Here is a 23,995-nt window from a genome sequence, read left to right as displayed (position 1 = left end):
TTTTACTCAATATGACAGTAATGTTCTTAAAATCCTGAGATAATGCGAAAAAAGCCATAAAAATGTATTCAATCATAATTTCTCAAATAAACATGCAAAATGTGTACAAATGCCTGTATTATTGAATCCATGTGAGTTTTACTAGAATCAGTTGTTTTAGTGAAGTTTGCAAAAACAAAAATTAGGTTTTACTCTTTATGAAAGTAAACTGTCACACTCAATATGACAGTTTTTTAATCATAACTCCTAAACTATTCATGCAAAATGGCTAATAATGTTTGAAATAATGGATTCTTGGGAGTTTTCCTTGAAACATATGCTTTCTTAAGGCTTGCAAACACAAAAAGTATTTTTTTACTCCATATGACAGTAATGTTCTTAAAATCCTGAGATAATGCGAAAAAAGCCATAAAAATGTAATCAATCATAATTTCTAAACTAAAGATGCAAAATGTGTAAAAATGCCTGTATTATTGAATCCATGTGAGTTTCACTAGAATCAGTTGTTTTAGTGAAGTTTGCAAAAACAAAAATTAGGTTTTACTCTTAATGAAAGTAAACTGTCACACTCAATATGACAATTTTTTAATCATAACTCCTAAACCACTCATGCAAAATGGCTAATAATGTTTAAAATAATAGTTCCTTGGGAGTTTACCTCGAAACATATGCTTTCTTAAGGCTTGCAAACACAAAAAGTATTTTTTTACTCAATATGACAGTAATGTTCTTAAAATCCTGAGATAATGCGAAAAAAGCCATAAAAATGTATTCAATCATAATTTCTCAAATAAACATGCAAAATGTGTAAAAATGCCTGTATTATTGAATCCATGTGAGTTTTACTAGAATCAGTTGTTTTAGTGAAGTTTGCAAAAACAAAAATTAGGTTTTATTCTTTATGAAAGTAAACTGTCACACTCAATATGACAGTTTTTTAATCATAACTCCTAAACTATTCATGCAAAATGGCTAATAATGTTTGAAATAATGGATTCTTGGGAGTTTTCCTCGAAACATATGCTTCTTTAAGGCTTGCAAACTCAAAAAGTATTTTTTTACTCAATATGACAGTAATGTTCTTAAAATCCTGAGATAATGCGAAAAAAGCCATACAAATGTATTCAATCATAATTTCTAAACTAAACATGCAAAATGTGTAAAAATGCCTGTATTATTGAATCCATGTGAGTTTTCCTAGAATCAGTTGTTTTAGTGAAGTTTGCAAAAACAAAAATTAGGTTTTACTCTTTGTGAAAGTAAACTGTCACACTCAATATGACAGTTTTTTAATCATAACTCCTAAACTACTCATGCAAAATGGCTAATAATGTTTAAAATAATAGTTCCTTGGGAGTTTACCTCGAAACATATGCTTTCTTAAGGCTTGCAAACACAAAAAGTATTTTTTTACTCAATATGACAGTAATGTTCTTAAAATCCTGAGATAATGCGAAAAAAGCCATACAAATGTATTCAATCATAATTTCTAAACTAAACATGCAAAATGTGTAAAAATGCCTGTATTATTGAATCCATGTGAGTTTTCCTAGAATCAGTTGTTTTAGTGAAGTTTGCAAAAACAAAAATGAGGTTTTACTCTTTATGAAAGTAAACTGTCACACTCAATATGACAGTTTTTTAATCATAACTCCTAAACTACTCATGCAAAATGGCTAATAATGTTTGAAATAATGGTTCCTTGGGAGTTTTCCTTGAAACATATGCTTTCTTAAGGCTTGCAAACACAAAAAGTATTTTTTTACTCCATATGACAGTAATGTTCTTAAAATCCTGAGATAATGCGAAAAAAGCCATAAAAATGTAATCAATCATAATTTCTAAACTAAAGATGCAAAATGTGTAAAAATGCCTGTATTATTGAATCCATGTGAGTTTCACTAGAATCAGTTGTTTTAGTGAAGTTTGCAAAAACAAAAATTAGGTTTTACTCTTAATGAAAGTAAACTGTCACACTCAATATGACAATTTTTTAATCATAACTCCTAAACCACTCATGCAAAATGGCTAATAATGTTTAAAATAATAGTTCCTTGGGAGTTTACCTCGAAACATATGCTTTCTTAAGGCTTGCAAACACAAAAAGTATTTTTTTACTCAATATGACAGTAATGTTCTTAAAATCCTGAGATAATGCGAAAAAAGCCATAAAAATGTATTCAATCATAATTTCTCAAATAAACATGCAAAATGTGTAAAAATGCCTGTATTATTGAATCCATGTGAGTTTTACTAGAATCAGTTGTTTTAGTGAAGTTTGCAAAAACAAAAATTAGGTTTTATTCTTTATGAAAGTAAACTGTCACACTCAATATGACAGTTTTTTAATCATAACTCCTAAACTATTCATGCAAAATGGCTAATAATGTTTGAAATAATGGATTATTGGGAGTTTTCCTCGAAACATATGCTTCTTTAAGGCTTGCAAACTCAAAAAGTATTTTTTTACTCAATATGACAGTAATGTTCTTAAAATCCTGAGATAATGCGAAAAAAGCCATACAAATGTATTCAATCATAATTTCTAAACTAAACATGCAAAATGTGTAAAAATGCCTGTATTATTGAATCCATGTGAGTTTTCCTAGAATCAGTTGTTTTAGTGAAGTTTGCAAAAACAAAAATTAGGTTTTACTCTTTGTGAAAGTAAACTGTCACACTCAATATGACAGTTTTTTAATCATAACTCCTAAACTACTCATGCAAAATGGCTAATAATGTTTGAAATAATGGATCCTTGGGAGTTTTCCTTGAAACATATGCTTTCTTAAGGCTTGCAAACACAAAAAGTATTTTTTGTACTCAATATGACAGTAATGTTCTTAAAATTCTGAGATAATGCGAAAAAAGCAATAAAAATGTATTCCAACATAATTCCTAAACCAACAATGCAAAATGTCTAAAAATGCCAGTAATATTAAATCCATGTGAGTTTCACTAGAATCAGTTGTTTTAGTAAGGTTTGCAAAAGCAAAAATTAGGTTTTACTCTTCATGAAAGTAAACTGTCACACTCAATATGACAATTTTTTAATCATAACTCCTAAACTACTCATGCAAAATGGCTAATAATGTTTGAAATAATGGATCCTTGGGAGTTTTCCTCGAAACATATGCTTTCTTAAGGCTTGCAAACACAAAAAGTATTTTTTACTCAATATGACAGTAATGTTCTTAAAATCCTGAGATAATGCAAAAAAAGCAATAAAAATGTATTCAATCATAATTTCTAACTCAAACATGCAAAATGTGTAAAACTGCCTGTATTATTGATTCCAAGTGAGTTTTACTAGAATCAGTTCTTTTAGTGAAGTTTGCAAAAACAAAAATTAGGTTTTACTCTTTATGAAAGTAAACTGTCACACTTAATATGACAGTTTTTTAATCATAACTCCTAAACTACTCATGCAAAAGGGCTAATAATGTTTGAAATAATGGATTCTTGGGAGTTTTCCTCGAAACATATGCTTTCTTAAGGCTTGCAAACACAAAAAGTATTTTTTGTACTCAATATGACAGTAATGTTCTTAAAATTCTGAGATAATGCGAAAAAAGCAATAAAAATGTATTCCAACATAATTCCTAAACCAACAATGCAAAATGTCTAAAAATGCCAGTAATATTAAATCCATGTGAGTTTCACTAGAATCAGTTGTTTTAGTAAGGTTTGCAAAAGCAAAAATTAGGTTTTACTCTTCATGAAAGTAAACTGTCACACTCAATATGACAATTTTTTAAACATAACTCCTAAACCACTCATGCAAAATGGCTAATAATGTTTAAAATAATAGTTCCTTGGGAGTTTACCTCGAAACATATGCTTTCTTAAGGCTTGCAAACACAAAAAGTATTTTTTTACTCAATATGACAGTAATGTTCTTAAAATCCTGAGATAATGCGAAAAAAGCCATAAAAATGTATTCAATCATAATTTCTAAACTAAACATGCAAAATGTGTAAAAATGCCTGTATCATTGAATCCATGTGAGTTTTACTAGAATCAGTTGTTTTAGTGAAGTTTGCAAAAACAAAAATTAGGTTTTACTCTTTATGAAAGTAAACTGTCACACTCAATATGACAGTTTTTTAATCATAACTCCTTAACTACTCATGCAAAAGGGCTAAAAATGTTTGAAATAATGGATTCTTGGGAGTTTTCCTCGAAACATATGCTTTCTTAAGGCTTGCAAACACAAAAAGTATTTTTTTACTCAATATGACAGTAATGTTCCTAAAATCCTGAGATAATGCGAAAAAAGCCATAAAAATGTATTCAATCATAATTTCTAAACTAAACATGCAAAATGTGTAAAAATGCCTGTATTATTGATTCCATGTGAGTTTCACTAGAATCAGTTGTTTTAGTGAAGTTTGCAAAAACAAAAATGAGGTTTTACTCTTTATGAAAGTAAACTGTCACACTCAATATGACAGTTTTTTAATCATAACTCCTAAACTACTCATGCAAAATGGCTAATAATGTTTGAAATAATGGTTCCTTGGGAGTTTTCCTTGAAACATATGCTTTCTTAAGGCTTGCAAACACAAAAAGTATTTTTTTACTCCATATGACAGTAATGTTCTTAAAATCCTGAGATAATGCGAAAAAAGCCATAAAAATGTAATCAATCATAATTTCTAAACTAAAGATGCAAAATGTGTAAAAATGCCTGTATTATTGAATCCATGTGAGTTTTACTAGAATCAGTTGTTTTAGTGAAGTTTGCAAAAACAAAAATTAGGTTTTACTCTTAATGAAAGTAAACTGTCACACTCAATATGACAGTTTTTTAATCATAACTCCTAAACCACTCATGCAAAATGGCTAATAATGTTTAAAATAATAGTTCCTTGGGAGTTTACCTCGAAACATATGCTTTCTTAAGGCTTGCAAACACAAAAAGTATTTTTTTACTCAATATGACAGTAATGTTCTTAAAATCCTGAGATAATGCGAAAAAAGCCATAAAAATGTATTCAATCATAATTTCTCAAATAAACATGCAAAATGTGTAAAAATGCCTGTATTATTGAATCCATGTGAGTTTTACTAGAATCAGTTGTTTTAGTGAAGTTTGCAAAAACAAAAATTAGGTTTTACTCTTTATGAAAGTAAACTGTCACACTCAATATGACAGTTTTTTAATCATAACTCCTAAACTATTCATGCAAAATGGCTAATAATGTTTGAAATAATGGATTCTTGGGAGTTTTCCTCGAAACATATGCTTCTTTAAGGCTTGCAAACTCAAAAAGTATTTTTTTACTCAATATGACAGTAATGTTCTTAAAATCCTGAGATAATGCGAAAAAAGCCATACAAATGTATTCAATCATAATTTTTAAACTAAACATGCAAAATGTGTAAAAATGCCTGTATTATTGAATCCATGTGAGTTTTCCTAGAATCAGTTGTTTTAGTGAAGTTTGCAAAAACAAAAATTAGGTTTTACTCTTTGTGAAAGTAAACTGTCACACTCAATTTGACAGTTTTTTAATCATAACTCCTAAACTACTCATGCAAAATGGCTAATAATGTTTGAAATAATGGATCCTTGGGAGTTTTCCTTGAAACATATGCTTTCTTAAGGCTTGCAAATACAAAAAGTATTTTTTGTACTCAATATGACAGTAATGTTCTTTAAATCCTGAGATAATGCGAAAAAAGCAATAAAAATGTTTTTCAACATAATTCCTACACAAAAGATGCAAAATGTCTAATAAAGCCTGGAGACATGTATCCTTGTCAGTTTTACTTGAAAAAGAATATTTTGTAAGTTTTGCAAAGACGCAAGTTAGTTTTTTTAATTCAATATTACAGTATAACTGTCACACCAAATATGAAAGTTATATAAACATAACTCCAAAACTGAACATGCATTATGTCTAAAAATGCCTGTAATATTGTATCTATGTGAGTTTAACCAGAATCAGGTAATTCGGAAAGGTTTACAAATACAAAAATTGGGTTTTTGTCATAATGACAGTATATCTGCTAAATTCAATTTGACAGTTATTTAAACATATCTTCATAATAACACATGCAAATAGGCCAAAAACGCCTAAACAATGCATCCTTGTGAGTTTTACTCGAAACCTATGCTATTTTAAGGCTTGCCAACCCAAAAAGTAGTTTTTTCCTCAATATGACAGTAATGTTCTTAAAATCCTGATATAATGCGAAAAAAGCAATACAAATGTTTTTCAACATAATTCCTACACCAAACATGCAAAATGTCTAATAATGCCTGGAGACATGTATCTTTGTTAGTTTTACTAGAAAAAGAATCTTTTGTAAGTTTTGCAAAGACGCAAATTAGTTTTTTTAATTCAATATGACAGTATAACTGTCATACCAAATATGAAAGTTATATAAACATAACTCCAAAAGTAAAGATGCATTAAATCTAAAAATGCCTGTAAGTTTGTATCTATGTGAGTTTTACCAGAATCAGGTAATTTGGTTAAGTTTACAAATACAAAAATTAAGTTTTTCTCATAATGACAGTATAACTGCTACATTCAATTTGACAGTTATTGAAACATAACTTCCTAACCATACATGCAAAAAAGGCTAATAAGACCTAAAACAAAGCGTCTTGTGAGTGTTACTCGAAACATATGGTATTTTAAGGCTTGCAAACACTAAAAGTAGTTTTTTACTCAATATGACAGTAATATTCTTAAAATCCTGAGATAATGCAAAAAAAGCAATAAAAATGTTTTTTAACATAATTCCTACACCAATCATGCAAAATGTCTAATAATGCCTGTAATTTTGTATCTATGTGAGTTTTACCAGAATCAGGTAATTTGGTTAGGTTTACAAATACATAAATTAAGTTTTACTCAATATGACAATAAAACTACTACATTCATTTTGACAGTTATTTAAGCATCATTTCCTAACCACACATGCAAAAAGGCTAAAAAAGCCTAAAACAATGCATCTGTGTGAGTTTTACTCGAAACATATGCTTTTTTAAGGCTTGCAAACACAAAATGTAGTTTTTGACTCAATATGACAGTAATATTCTTAAAATCCTGAGATAATGCGAAATAAGCAATAAAAATGTATTAATTCCTACACAAAACATGAAAAATGTCTAATAATGCCTGGAGACTTATATCTTTGTTAGTTTTACTAGAATAAGTATCTTTTGTAAGGTTTGCAAAGACACAAGATGTTTTTTTTATTTAATATGATGGTATAATTGTCATACTAAATATGAAATTTATATAAACATAACTCCAAAACCAAACATGCAATCCGTCTAAAAATGCCTGTAATATTGAAATTGTGTGAGTTTTACTAAAATCAAGTATTTTGGAAAGGTTTACAAATACAAAAATTAGGTTTTACTCATAATGTCAGTATCACTGCCACACTCAATGTGACATAACTCCTAAACCAAACATGCTCAAAGGATAATAATGCCTGGACAATTGTATATTTGTGTGTTTTACTGGAAACAAATAATTTGTAAGGTTTGTAAAGACACAAGTTAATTTGTTTTACTCAATATGATGGTATAACTGTCATACTCCAAAACCAAACATGCATTATGTCTAAGAATGCCTGTAATATTGTATTCATGTGAGTTTTACTAAAATCAGTTATTTTTGTAAGGTTTGCAAATACAAAATATTGTTTTTACTCACGATGACAGTATACTGTCACTCTCAATATGACTGTTATTTAAACATGACTCCTGAATCACATGCAAATTGGTTAATAATGCCTGGAGAAATGTATTTGTGTGGGTTTTACTGTAAAAAATTTTTTTGTAAGGTTTATAAAGACACAAGTTAGTTTTGTTTTTATTTGTATAACTGTCATACTAGTTATGAAAGTTATATACACATAACTCCAAAACCAAACATGCAATCCGTTTAAAAATGCCTGTAATATTGAATTTGTGTGAATTTTACTAGAATCAAGTATTTTGGTAAGGTTTACAAATACAAAAATTAGGTTTTACTCATAATGACAGTATCACTGCCACACTCAATATGACAGTTATTTAAACATAACTCCTAAACCAAACATGCTAAATGGCTAATAATGCCTGGGGAAATGTATCTTTGTGAGTTTTACTGGAAACAAATGTTTTGTAAGGTTTGTAAAAACACACGTTGTTTTTTTTTACGCAATATGATTGGATAACTGTCATACTAAATATGAAAGTTATATACACATAACTCTGAAACCAAACATGCCTTGTGTCTAAAAATGCTTGAATTTTGAATCTATGTGAGTTTTACTAGAAACAGGTATTTTGGTAAGGTTTACAAATACAAAAATTACGTTTTACTCATAATGACAGTATAACTGCCACATTCCAAATGACTGTTTTTTTAAGCATAACTCCTAAACCAAACATGCTAAATGGCTAATAATGCCTGGAGAATGGTATATTTACTGGAAAAAACATTTTGTAAGGTTTGTAAAGACACAAGTTAGTTTTTTTTAACTCAAAAAGAAAGTATAACTGTCTAACTAAATGTCAAAGTTATATAAACATAACTCCAAAACCAAACATGCATTATGTCTAAAAATGCCTGCAATGATGTATCTATGTGAGTATTACTAGAATCAGTTGTTTTTGTAAGTTTTGCAAATACAAAATATTGGTTTTACTCTCTATGACAGTATACTGTCACATTCAATCTGACAGTTATTTAAACATAACTTCTAAACCACACATGCAAATATATTAATAATGTCTGGAGAAATGTATTTTTGTGAGTTTACTGGGGTAAAAAATATTTTGTAAGGTTTTTAAAGACACAAGTTAGATTTTTTTACTCAATATGACAGAATAACTGTCATACTAAATATGAAAGTTATATAAACATACTTTCAAAACCAAACATGCATTATATTAAATAAATGATAAATGGGTTATACTTGTGTAGCGCTTTTCTACCTTCAAGGTACTCAAAGCGCTTTGACAGTATTACCACATTCACCCATTCACACACACATTCAGACACTGATGGCGGGAGCTGCCATGCAAGGGGTGAAGTGTCTTGCCCAAGGACACAACGGATGTGACTAGGATGGTAGAAGGTGGGGATTGAACCCCAGTAACCAGCAACCCTCGGATTGCTGGAACAGCCACTCTACCAACTTCGCCACGCCGTCCCATTATATCTAAAAAAGGCCTGTAATATTGTAACTAAGTGAGTTTTACTACAATCAGGTACTTTGGTAAGGTTTACAAATACAAAAACTAAGTTTTACTCATAATGACAGTATAACTGCCACACGCAATATGACAGTTATTTAAACATAAATCCTAAACCACAAATGCTGAATGGCTATTTAAGCCTGGCGAAATGTGCCTTTGTGAGTTTTACTGGAAACAAAAAAAATTGTAATGTTTGTAAAGACACAAGTTAGTCTTTTTTTACTCAATATGACAGTATAGCTGTCTTACTAAATATGAATGTTATATAAACATGCATTATGTCTAAAAATGCCTGTAATATATTTCACCTGAATTATGTATTTTGGTAAGGTTTACAAATAAACAAATTAGGTTTTACTCATAATGACAATATAACTGCCACAATCAAAATGACATTTATTTAAACAAAACTCCTAAAACAAACACGCTCAAAAACTAATAATGCCTGGACAAATGTATATTTGTGAGTTTTACTGGAAAACAATAATTTGTAATGTTTGTAAAGACACAAGTTAGTTTTTTTTTTACTCAATATGATGGTATAACTGTCATACTAAATATGAAAGTTATATAAACATAACTCCAAAACCAAACATGCCTTATGTTTAAAAATGCTTGAATTTTGAATCCATGTGAGTTTCACTAGAAACAGGTATTTTGGTAAGGTTTACCAATACAAAAAATAGGTTTTACTCATAATGACAGTATAACTGCCACATTCAAAATGACAGTTATTATAACATAACTCCTAAACAAAATATGCTAAATGGCAAATAATGCCTGGAGAAAGGTATCTTTGTGAGTTTTACTGGAAAAAATATATTTTGTAAGGTTTGTATAGACACAAGTTAGTTTTTTTTACTCATTATGATGGAAATATTCTTTATGTCTAAATCCTGCAATATTGTATCTATGTGAGTTTTATCAGAATCAGGTATTTTGGTAAGGTTTACAAATACAAAAAATAGGTTTTACTCATAATGACAGTATAACTGCCACACTCAATATGACAGTTATTTAAACATAACTCCTAAACCAAACATTATTAATGGCTAATAATGCCTGGAGAAATGTATCTTTGTGAGTTTTACTGGAAAAAAATATTTTTTAAGGTTTATAAAGACATAAGTTAGTTTTTTTTACTCAATATGATGGCATAACTGTCATACTAAAAATGAAAGTTATATAAACATAACTCCAAAACCAAACATGCATTATGTCTAAAAATGCCTGTAATTATGTACCCATGTGAGTTTTACTAGAATCAGTTGTTTTTGTAAGGTTTGCAAATATTACATTTTGGTTTTACTCACTATGACAGTATACTGTCACATTCAATCTGACTGTTATTTAGACATAAATTCTAGACCACAGATGCAAAATGGCTAATAATAACTGGAGAAATGTATTTGTGTGAGTTTTTTTTGAAAAAAAAAAAAACTTTGTAAGGTTTGTTTAGACACAAGTTAGTTTTTTTTACTCAATATGATGGAAATATGCTTTATGTCTAAAAAATCCTGTAATATTGTATCTATGTGAGTTTTATCAGAATCAGGTATTTTGGTAAGGTTTACAAATACAAAAAATAGATTTTACTCATAATGACAGTATAACTGCCACACTCAATATGACAGTTATTTAAACATAACTCCTAAACCACACATGCAAAATGGCTAATAATGCCTGGAGACATGTATCTTTGTAAAATGTACTGGAAAAAAAATAGTTTGTTAGGGTTGTAAAGACACAAAATAGTTTTTTTTGTACTCAATATGACAGTATAACTGTCGTACTAAATATGCAAGTTAAATAAACATAACTCCAAAACCAAACTTGCAGTCCGTCTAAAAATGCCTGTAATATTGAATCTATGTGAGTTTTACCAGAATCAGGTATTTTGGTAAGGTTTACAAATACAAAAATTGGGTTTTACTCATAATGACAGTATAACTGCCATGTTCAATATGACAGTTATGTAAACATAACTCCTAAACCACACATGCAAAATGGTTAATAATGCCTGGAGAAATGTATCCTTGTGAGTTTCACTGGAAAAAAAATATTTTGTAAGGTTTGTAAAGACACAAGTTAGTTTTCTTTACTCAATATGACAGTTTAACTGTCATACTAAATATGAAAATTGTATTAACAAAACTCCAAAACCAAACGTGCAATCCGTCTAAAAATATCTGTAGTATTGAATTAATGTGAGTTTTACTAGATTAAGGTATTTTGGTAAGGTTTACAAATACAAAAATTAGGTTTTACTAATAATGACAGTATAACTGCCACACTTAATATGACAGTTATTTAAACGACACATGCGAAATGGTAAATAATGCCTGGATAAATGTATATTTGTGAGTTTCACTGGAAAAAAATAAATTGTAAGGTTTGTAAAGACACAAGTTTTTTTTTTTTACTCAATATGACGGTATACTGTCCTACTAAATGTGAAAGTTATATAGACATAACTTCAAAACCAAAATTTCATTTTGTCTAAAAATGCTTATAATATTGTATCTATGTGAGTTTTAGTAGAATCAGTTGTTTTTGTAAGGTTTGCAAATACAAAATGTTGGTTTTACTCACTATGACAGTATATTGTCACATTCAATCTGACTGTTAATTAAACATAAATCCTAAACCACAAATGCTAAATGGCTATTAATGCCTGGAGAAATGTGCCTTTGTGAGTTTTACTGGAAAAAATAAAACATTGTAAGGTTTGTAAAGACACAAGTTACTTTTTTTTACTCAATATGACAGTATTACTGTCATACTAAATTTGAAAGTTATATAAACATTACTCCAAAACCAAACATGCATTATGTCTAAAAATGCTTATAATATTGTGTCCATGTGAATTTTAGTAAAATCAGTTTTTTTTAAAGTTTGCAAATACAACATTTTGGTTTTACTCACAATGACAGTATACTGTCACATTCAATCCGACTGTTATTTAAACTTAAATTCGAAACACATGCAAAATGGCTAATAATGCCTGGAGAAATGTATCTTTGTAAAATGTACTGGAAAAAAAATAGTTTGTATGGTTTGTAAAGACACAAAATAGTTTTTTTACTCAATATAATGGTATAACTGTCTTACTAAATTTGAAAGTTTATAAACAAATCTTCAAAAACAAACATGCAATCCGTCTACAAATGCCTGTAATATTGAATCTATGTGAGTTTTACTAGAATCAGGTATTTTGTTAAGGTTTACAAATACAAAAATTAGGTTTTACTCATAATGACAGTATAACTGCCACACTCAATATAATAAATGATAAATGGGTTGTACTTGTATAGCGCTTTTCTACCTTCAAGGTACTCAAAGCGCTTTGACACTACTTCCACATTTATCCATTATCACACACAGTCACACACTGATGGAGGGAGCTGCCATGCAAGGCGCTAACCAGCACCCGTCAGGAGCAAGGGTGAAGTGTCTTGCTCAGGACACAACGGACATGACGAGGTTGGTACTAGGTGGGGATTGAACCAGGGACCCTCGGGTCGCGCACGGCCATTCTTCCACTGCGTATGACAGTTATTTAAATATAACTCCTAAACCACACATGCAAAATGGCTAATAATGCTTGGAAAAATGTATTCTTGTGAGTTTTACCGGAAAAAAAAAATATTTTGTAAGGTTTGTAAAGACACAAGTTACTTTTTTTTTACTCAATATGACAGTATAGCTGTCTTGCTAAATATGAAAGTTATATAAACATAACTCCAAACTAAAACATGTATTATGTCTAAAAATGCCTGTAATATTTTTTATACATGAGTTTTACCTGAATTATGTATTTTGGTAAGGTTTACAAATACAAAAATTAGGTTTTACTCATAATGACAATATAACTGCCACATTCAAAATGACATTTATTTAAACATAACTCCTAAACCAAACATGCTCAAAGGCTAATAATGCCTGGAAAAATGTATATTTGTGAGTTTTACTGGAAAACAATAATTTGTAAGGTTTGTAAAGACACAAGTTAGTTTTTTTTTACTCAATATGATGGTATAATTGTCATACTAAATATGAAAGTTATATAAACATGACTCCAAAACCAAACATGCCTTATATTTAAAAATGCGTAATTTTTGAATCCATGTGAATTTCACTAGAAACAGGTATTTTGGTAAAGTTTACAAATACAAAAAATAGGTTTTACTCATAATGACAGTATAACTGCCACATTCAAAATGACAGTTATTTAAAGATAACTCCTAAACAAAATATGCTAAATGGCTAATAATGCCTGTAGAAAAGTATCTTTGTCAGTTTTACTGGGGAAAAAAAAAATTGTAAGGTTTTTAAATACACTAGTTAGTTGTTGTTTGTTTACTCTATTTGACAGTATAACTGTCATAATAAATGTAAAAGTTATATAAACATAACTCCAAAACCAAACATGCATTATGTCTAAAAATGCCTGTAATATTGTATCCATGTAAGTTTTACTAGAATCATATGTTTTTGTAACTTTTGCAAATACAAAATATTGGTTTTACTCACTAGGACAGTTTTAAAAATAACTGTCACATTCAATCTGACAGTTATCTCTCCTAATCCAAACAAGCTAAATGGCTAATAATGCCTGGAGAAATGAATCTTTGTGAGTTTTGCTGGAAAAAAAATATTTTGTAAGGTTTGTAAAGACACAAGTTTTATAACTGTCATACTAAATATGAAAGTTAAATAAACATAACTCCAAAACCAAACTCGCAATCCGTCTAAAAATGCCTGTGGTATTAAATCTATGTGAGTTTTACCAGAATCAGATATTTTGGTAAGGTTTACAAATACAAAACTTGGGTCATACTCATAATGACAGTATAACTTCAATATTTGATATGACAGTTATTTAAACATAACTCCTAAACCACACATGCAAAATGGCTAATAATGCCTGGAGAAATGTATCTTTGTGATTTTTATTGGGAAAAAAAATATTTTGTAAGGTTTGTAAAGACACAATTTCCTTTTTTTAACTCAACATGACAGTATAACCGTCATACTGAATTTGAAAGTTATATAAACATAACTCCAAAACCAAACATGCATTATGTCTAAAAATGCCTGTAATATTGTATCCATGTGAGTTTTACTAGAAACAGTTGTTTTTGTAAGGTTTGCAAATACAAAATATTGGCTTTACTCACTATGACAGCATACTGTCACATTCAATCTGACAGTTATTTAAACATAACTACTAAACCACACATGCAAAATGACTAAAAACGCCTGGAGAAATGTATCTATGTGAGTTTTACTGGAAAAAAAGAATTCGTAAGGTTTATAATGACACAATTTTTTTTCTTTTTACTCAATATGACAGTATTACTGTCATACTAAATGTAAAAGTAATATAATTATAACTCCAAAACCAAACATGCATTATGTCTAAAAATGCCTGTAATATTGTATCCATGAGAATTTTACTAGAATCAGTTGTTTTTGTAAGGTTTGCAAATATTACATTTTGGTTTTACTCACTATGACAGTATACTGTCACATTCAATCTGACTGTTATTTAAACATAAATTCTAAACCACAGATGCAAAATGGCTATCATAACTGGAGAAATGTATTTTTGTGAGTTTTAATGGAAAAAAACATTTTTGTAAAGTTTGTATAGACACAAGTTAGTTTTTTTTACTCAATATGATGGAAATATGCTTTATGTCTAAAAAAATCCTGCAATATTGTATCTATAGGAGTTTTATCAGAATCAGGTATTTTGGTTAGGTTTACAAATACAAAAAATAGGTTTTACTCATAATGACAGTATAACTGCCACACTCAATATGACAGTTATTTAAGCATAACTCCTAAACCAAACATGATTAATGGCTAATAATGCCTGGAGAAATGTATCTTTGTGAGTTTTACTGGAAAAAAATATTTTTTAAGGTTTAAAAAGACACAAGTTAGTTTTTTTTTACTCAATATGATGGCATAACTGTCATACTAAATATGAAAGTTATATAAACATAACTCCAAAACCAAACATGCATTATGTCTAAAAATGCCTGTAATATTGTATCTATGTGAGTTTTACCAGAATCAGGTAAATTGGTAAGGTTTACAAATACAAAAAGTAGGTTTTACTCACTATGACAGTATACTGTCACATTCAATCTGACAGTTATTTAAACATAATGTAACTCCTAAACCACACATAAAAAATGGCTAATAATCCCTGGAGAAATGTATCTTTGTGAGTTTTCCTGAAAAAAAAACAATTTGTAAGGTTTGTAAAGACACAAGTTCGTTTTTTTTTTACTCAATATGATTGTATAACTGTCATACTAAATATGAAAGTTTTATAAACATAACCCTAAAACCAAACATGCATTATGTATAAAAATGCCTGTAAAATTCTATATTTGTGAGTTTTACCAAAATCATGTATTTTGGTAAGGTTTACAAATACAAAAAATAGGTTTTATTCATAAAGACAGTGTAACTGCCACACTCAATACGACAGTTATTTAAACATAACCCTTAAACCTCACATGCAAAATGGCTAATAATGCCTGGAGAAATGTATCTTTGTAAGTTTTACTAGAAAAAAATATTTTGTAAGGTTTGTAAAGACAAAAGTTCGTTTTTTTTTACTCAATATGATGGTATGAATGTCATACTAAATATGAAAGTTATATAAACATAATTCCAAAACCAAACTCCTAAACCAAACTTGCAATATGTCTTAAACTGCCTGTAATTATGAATCTATGTGAGTTTTACCAGAATCAGGTATTTTGGTAAGGTTGACAAATACAAAGCCTGGGTTTTACTCATAATGACAGTATAACTGCAACATTTGATTTGACAGTTATTTAAACATAACTCCTAAACCACACATGCAAAATGGCTAATAATGCCTGGAGAAATGTATCTTTGTGAGTTTTACTGGGAAAAAAAAAATTGTAAGGTTTGTAAAGACACAAGTTAGTTTTTTTTACTCAATATGATTGTATAACTGTCATACTAAATATGAAAGTTATATAAACATAACTCCAAAACCAAACATGCAATCCGTATAAAAATGTCTGTAATATTGAATCTATGTGAGTTTAACTAGAATCAGGTATTTTGGTAAGGTTTACAAATACAAAAATTAGGTTTTACTTATAATGACAGTATAACTGCCACACTCAATATGGTATGACGGTTATACTCTCATATTGAATTAAAAAAACTAACTTGTGTCTTTGCAAAACTTACAAAAGATTATTTTTCTAGTAACACTAACAAAGATACATGTCTTCAGGCATTATTAGACATTTTGCATGTTTGGTGTAGGAATTATGTTGTAAAACATTGTTATTGCTTTTTTGGCATTATATCGGTATTTTAAGAACATTACTGCCATTTTGAGGAAAAAACTACTTTTTGTTTTGGCAAGCCTTAAAATAGCATATGTTTCGAATAAAACTCACAAAGATGCATTGTTTTAGGCTTTATTGGCCTATTTGCATGTGTTATTATGAAGATATGTTTAAATAACTGTCAAATTGAATTTAGCAGATGTACTGTCATTATGACAAAAACCCAATTTTTGTATTTGTAAACCTTTCCAAATTACCTGATTCTGGTTAAACTCACATAGATACAATATTACAGGCATTTTTAGACAAAATGCATCTTTACTTTTGGAGTTATGTTTATATAACTTTCATATTTGGTATGACAGTTATACATATTGAATTAAAAAAATTAACTTGCGTCTTTGCAAAACTTACAAAAGATTATTTTTCTAGTTAAACTAACAAAGATACATGTCTTCAGGCATTATTAGACATTTTGCATGTTTGGTGTAGGAATGATGTTAAAAACATTTTTATTGCTTTTTTCGCATTATCTCAGTATTTTAAGAATATTACTGTCATTTTGAGGAAAAAACTACTTTTTGTTTTGGCAAGCCTTATAATTGCATATGTTTCGAGTAAAACTTACAAGGATGCATTGTTTTAGGCTTTATTAGGCGTGGCGAAGTTGGTAGAGTGGCCGTGCCAGCATTCGGAGGGTTGCTGGTTACTGGGGTTCAATCCCCACCTTCTACCATCTTAGTCACGTCCATTGTGTCCTTGGGCAAGACTTTTCACCCCTTGCTCCTGATGGCTGCTGGTTAGCGCCTTGCATGGCAGCTCCCGCCATCAGTGTGTGAATGTGTGTGTGAATGGATGAATGTGGAAATACTGTCAAAGCGCTTTAAGTACCTTGAAGGTAGAAAAGCACTATACAAGTATAACCCATTTATTTGCATGTTTGGTTAGGAAGTTATGTTTAAAAAACTGTCAAATTGAATGTAGCAGTTATACTGTCATTATGAGAAAAACACCATTTTTGTATTGGTAAACCTTGCCAAATTACCTGATTCTGGTAAAACTCACATAGATACAAAATTTTAGGCATTTTTAGATAAAATGCATGTTCATTTTTGGAGTAATGTTTATATAACTTTTACATTTAGTTTGACAGTTATACTGTCATATTGAATTAAAAAACTAACTTGCGTTGTTGCAAAACTTACAAAAGATACATTTTCTAGTAAAACTAACAAAATATACATGTCTCCAGTTATTATTAGACATGTTGCATGTTTGGTGTAGGAATTAAGTTGAAAAACATTTGTATTGCTTATTTCACATTATCCCAGGATTTTAAGAACATTACTGTCATATTGAGTAAAAATCTACTTTTTGTGTTTGCAAGCCTTAAAATAGCATTTGTTTCGAGTAAAACTCACAAGGATGCATTGGTTTAGCCTTTATTAGCCTATTTGCATGTGTGGTTAGGAAATTATGTTTAAATAACTGTCAAAATTGAATGTAGCAGATTACTGTCATTATGAGTAAAACCCAATTTTTGTTTTTTTAAACCTTACCAAATTACCTGATTCTTGTAAAACTCACATAGATACAATATTTTCGGCATTTTTAGACATAATGCATGTTTAGTTTTGGAGTAATGTTCATATAACTTTTACATTTAGTTTGGCAGTTATACTGTCATATTGAATTAAAAAAACTAACTTGCGTCGTTGCAAAACTTACAAAAGATACATTTTCTAGTAAAACTAACAAAATATACATGTCTCCAGTTATTATTAGACATGTTGCATGTTTGGTGTAGGAATTATGTTGAAAAACATTTTTATTACTTTTTTCGCATTATCTCAGGATTTTAAGAACATTACTGGCATATTGAGTAAAAAACTACTATAACAGTATACTGTCACATTCAATCTGACTGTTATTTAAACATAACTCCTAAGCCATGCTTGCAAAATGTCTAATAATGCTTGGAGAAATGTATCTTTGTAAGTTTTACTGGAAAAAAATAGTTTGTAAGGTTTGTAAAGACACAAGATCGCTTTTTTTGTACTCAATATGACAGTATAACTGTCATACTAAATATAAAAGTTGAATAAATATAACACCAAAACCAAACTTGCAATCCGTTTAAAAATGCCTGTAATATTGAATCTATGTGAGTTTTACCAGAATCAGGTATTTTGGTAAGGTTTACAAATAAAAAATTGGGTTTTACTCATAATGACAGTAACTGCAACATTTGATATGACAGTTATTTAACATGACTCCTAAACCAAACATGATAAATGGCTAATAATGCCTAGAGAAATGTATCTTTGTGAGTTTTACTGGAAAAAAATAATTTGTAAGGTTTATAAAGAGACAATAAATTTTTTTTTATTTAATATGCCATTTTAACTGTCACACTAAATATTAAAGTTATATAAACATAACTCCAAAACCAAACATGCAATCGGTCTAAAAATACTTGTGCTATTGAATCTATGTGAGTTTTACCAGAATCAGTTGTTTTTGTAAGGTTTGCAAATACAAAATATTGGTTTTACTCACTATGACAGTATACTGTCACATTCAGTCTGACAGTTATTTAAACATAACTACTAAACCAAACATGCAAAATTGCTAATAATGCCTGGAGAAATGTATCTTTGTGAGATTACTGGAAAAACATATTTTGTAAGGTTTGTAAAGACACAAGTTAGTTTTTTTTACTCAATATGACAGTATAGCGGTCATATTAAATATGAAAGTTATAGAAACATAACTCCAAAATCAAACATGCATTGTGTCTAAAAATGCCTGTAACGTTCTATCTATGTGAGTTTTACCAGAATCAGGTATTTTGGTAAGGTGTACATATACAAAAATTAGGTTTTACTTATAATGACAGTATAACTGATACATTCAATTTGGCAGTTATTTAAAATGAACTCCTAAACCACACATGCAAAAAGGCTAATAATGCCTAAAACAATGCAAACTTGTGAAATTTACTCGAAACATAAGATTTTTTAAGGCTTGCAAATACAAAAAGTAGTTTTTTACTCAATATAACAGTAATGTTCTTAAAATCCTGATATAAACCGAACATGCAAAATGTCTAAAAATGCCTTTTATATCGAATCCATGTGAGTTTTACTACAATCAGTTGTTTTTGTAAGGTTTGTAAAAACAAAAAATAAGTTTTGTCACTATGACAGTATAGTGTCACACTCAGTATGACAGTTATTTAAACATAACTCCTAAACCACACATGAAAATTGACAAATAATGCCTGACATAATGCATCTTGGGAGTTTTACTCGAAATATATGCTTTTTTAGATCTTGCAAACACAAAAAGTAGTTTTTTATTCAATATGACAGTAATGTTCTTAAAATCCTAGATAACGCGAACAAAGCATCCATCCATCGATCCATCCATCTTCTTCCGCTTATCCGAGGTCGGGTCACGGGGGCAGCAGCTTAAGCAGGGAAGCCCAGACTTCCCTCTCACCAGCCACTTCGTCCAGCTCCTCCCGGGGGATCCCGAGGCGTTCCCAGGCCAGCCGGGAGAGATAGTCTTCCCAGCGTGTCCTGGGTCTTCCCCGTGGCCTCCTACCGGTCGGACGTGCCCAAAACACCTTCCTAGGGAGGCGTTCGGGTGGCATCCTGACCAGATGCCCGAAACACCTCATCTGGCTCCTCTCGATGTGGAGGAGCAGCAGCTTTACTTTGAGCTCCCCCCGAAAGACAGAGCTTCTCACCCTATCTCTAAGGGAGAGCCCCGCCACTCGGCGGAGGAAACCCATTTCGGCCGCTTGTACCCGTGATCTTGTCCTTTCGGTCATGACCCAAAGCTCATGACCATAGGTGAGGATGGGAACGTAGATCGACCGGTAAATCGAGAGCTTTGCCTTCCGGCTCAGCTCCTTCTTCACCACAACGGATCGATACAGCGTCCGCATTACTGAAGACGCCGCACTGATCTGCCTGTCGATCTCACGATCCACTCTTCCCCCACTCGTGAACAAGACTCCGAGGTACTTGAACTCCTCCACTTGGGGCAAGATCTCCCCCCCAACCCGGAGATGGCACTCCACCCTTTTCCGGGAGAGAACCATAGACTCGGACTTGGAGGTGCTGATTCCCATCCCAGGTTCGCAGCCGAGTGTGAAGCGAAAAAAGCAATACAAATGTATTTAAACATAACTCCTAAACAACATATGCTAAATGGCTAATAATGCCTGGGGAAATGTATCTTTGTGAGTTGTACTGGACACAAATATTTTGTAAGGTTTGTAAAGACACAATTTTTTTACTCAATATGATTGTATAACTGTCATACTAAATATGAAAGTTATAACTCCATAACTCCAAAACAAAACATGCCTTATGTCTAAAAATGCTTGAATTTTGAATCTATGTGAGTTTTACTAGAAACAGATATTTTGGTAAGGTTTACAAATACAAAAATTGGGTTTTACTCATAATGACAGTATAACTGCCACATTCCAAATGACAGTTTTTTTAAACATAACTCCTAAACCAAACATGCAAAATGGCTAATAATGCCTGGAGAAAGGTATCTTTGTGAGTTTTACTGGGAAAACAAATATTTTGTAAGGTTTGTAAAGACATAAGTTCGTTTTTTTACATCAAAAAGACAGTATAACTGTCATACTAAATGTAAAAGTTATATAAACAATACTCGAAAACCAAACATGCATTATGTCTAAAAATGCCTGTAATATTGTATTCATGTAAATTTAACTAGAATCAGTTGTTTTTGTAGGGTTTGCAAATACAAACTATTGGTTTCACTCACTATGACAGTATACTGTCAGATTCAATCTGACAGTTATTTAAACACAACTCCTAAACCACAAATGCAAATTGGTTAATAATGCCTGGAGAAATGTATCTTTAGGAGATTTACTGGAAAAAAATATTTTGTAAGGTTTTTAAAGACACAAGTTAGTTTTTTTTACTTAATATGACAGTATAACTGTCATACTAAATATGAAAGTTTTATAAACATAACTCCAAAACCAAACATGCAACCCGTCTAAAATTGCCTGTAATATTGAATCTATGTGAGTTTTACTAGAATCAAGTATTTTGGTAAGGTTTACATATAAAAAAATTAGGTTTTACTCATAATGACAGTATAACTGCCACATTCAATCTGATAGTTATTTAAACCTAACTCCTAAACCAAACATGCTAAATGGCTAATAATGCCTGGGGAAATGTATCTTTGTGAGATTTACTGGAAACAAATATTTTGCAAGATTTGTAAAGACACAATTTAGTTTTTTTTACTCAATATGATTGTATAACTGTCATACTAAATATGAAAGTTAATGCATGGTCAGTTTTGTAGTTATGTTGATATAACTTTCATATTTAGTATGACAGTTTCACTGTCATATTGAATTAAAAAAACTAACTTGCGTCGTTGCAAAACTTACAAAATATATGTTTTTTAGTAAAACCAACAAAGATACATGTCTCTAGGCATTATTAGACATGTTGCATGTTTAATTTAGGAATTATATTGAAAAACATTTTTATTGCTTATTTCGCATTACCTTAGGATTTTAAGAATATTACTGTCATATTGAGTAAGAAACTACATTTTGTGTTTGCAAGCCTTAAAAAAGTATATGTTTTGAGTAAAACTCACAAGGATGCATTGTTTTAGGCTTTTTTAGCCTTTTTGCATGTGTGGTTAGGAAGTAATGTAAATGTAAACTAAATGTAGCAGTAATAATGTCAGTATGAGTAAAACCTAATTTTGTATTTGTAAACCTTACCAAATTACCTGATTCTGGTAAAACTCACATTGATACAATATTTTAGACATTTTTAGACATAATGCATGTTCATTTTTGGAGTTATGTTTATATAATTTTTACATTTAGTATGACAATTATACTGTCATATTGAATTAAAAAAACTAACTTGCGTCTTTGCAAAACTTACAAAAGATAACTTTTCTAGTAAGTTGTTTCCAGTAAATCTCACAAAGATACATTTCCCCAGGCATTATTAGCCATTTAGCATGTTTGGTTTAGGAGGTATGTTATGTTAAATAACTGTTATATTGAGTGTGGCAGTTATACTGTATTTATGAGTAAAACCAAATTTTTGTTTTTGTAAACCTTACCAAAATACTTGATTCTAGTAAAACCCACATAGATTCAATAATACAGGCATTTTTAGACGGATTGCATGTTTGGTTTTGGAGTTATGTTTGTATAACTGTCATTTTGAATGTGGCAGTTATACTGTCATTATAAGTAAAAAAAACTAACTTGTGTCTTTACAAACCTTACAAAATATTTTTTTTTCCAGTTAAACTCACAAAGATACATTTCCCCAGGCATTATTAGCCATTTATCATGTTTGGTTTAGGAGTTATGTTTAAATAACTGTCATATTGACTGTGGCAGATATACTGTCATTATGAGTAAAACCTATTTTTTGTATTTGTAAACCTGACCAAAATACTTGATTCTGATTAAACTCACATAGATACAATATTACAGGATTCTTTAGACATAAAGCATGTTTCGATCATATTGAGTAAAACAACTAACTTGTGTCCATACAAACCTTACAAAATATATATTTTTTTCCAGTAAAACTCACAAAAATAAATTTCTCCAGTTATTATTAGCCATTTTGCATCTGTGGTTTAGAATTTATGTTTAAATAACAGTCAGATTGAATGTGACAGTATACTGTCATAGTGAGTAAAACCAAAATGTTGTATTCACAAACCTTACAAAAACAACTGATTCTAAAAACTCACATGAATACATACAATATTATAGGAATTTTAGACATAATGCATGTTTGGTTTTGGAGTTATGTTTAAATAACTGTTATATTGAGTGTGGCAGTTATACTGTATTTATGAGTAAAACCTAATTTTTGTATTTGTAAACCTTACCAAAATACTTAATTCTAGTAAAACTCACATAGATTCAATAATACAGGCATTTTTAGACAGATTGCATGCTTGGTTTTGGAGTTATGTTTATATAACTTTCATATTTAGTATGACAGTTATACTGTCATATTAAGTAAAAAAAAAACTATTTTGTGTCTTTAAAAACCTTACAAAATATTTTTTTCCAGTAAAACTCACAAAGATAAATTTCATAACCAATTTGTATTTGTGGTTTAGGATTATTGTTTAAATAACTGTCAGATTGAATGTGACAGTATACTGTCATAGTGAGTAAAACCAATATTTTGTATTTGCAAACCTTACAAAAACAACTGATTCTAGTTAAACTCACATGAATACAATATTACAGGCATTTTTAGACATAATGCCTGTTTGGTTTTGGAGTTAAGTTATAATGAGTGTGGCAGTTATACTGTCAATATAAGTAAAAAAATATTGTTTATATTTGTAAACCTTACCA

This window comes from Nerophis lumbriciformis, linkage group LG30 (genome assembly GCF_033978685.3).
Source record: "Nerophis lumbriciformis linkage group LG30, RoL_Nlum_v2.1, whole genome shotgun sequence".
Classification (NCBI taxonomy): Eukaryota; Metazoa; Chordata; class Actinopteri; order Syngnathiformes; family Syngnathidae; genus Nerophis; species Nerophis lumbriciformis.
This window is presented reverse-complemented; position numbering follows the sequence as displayed.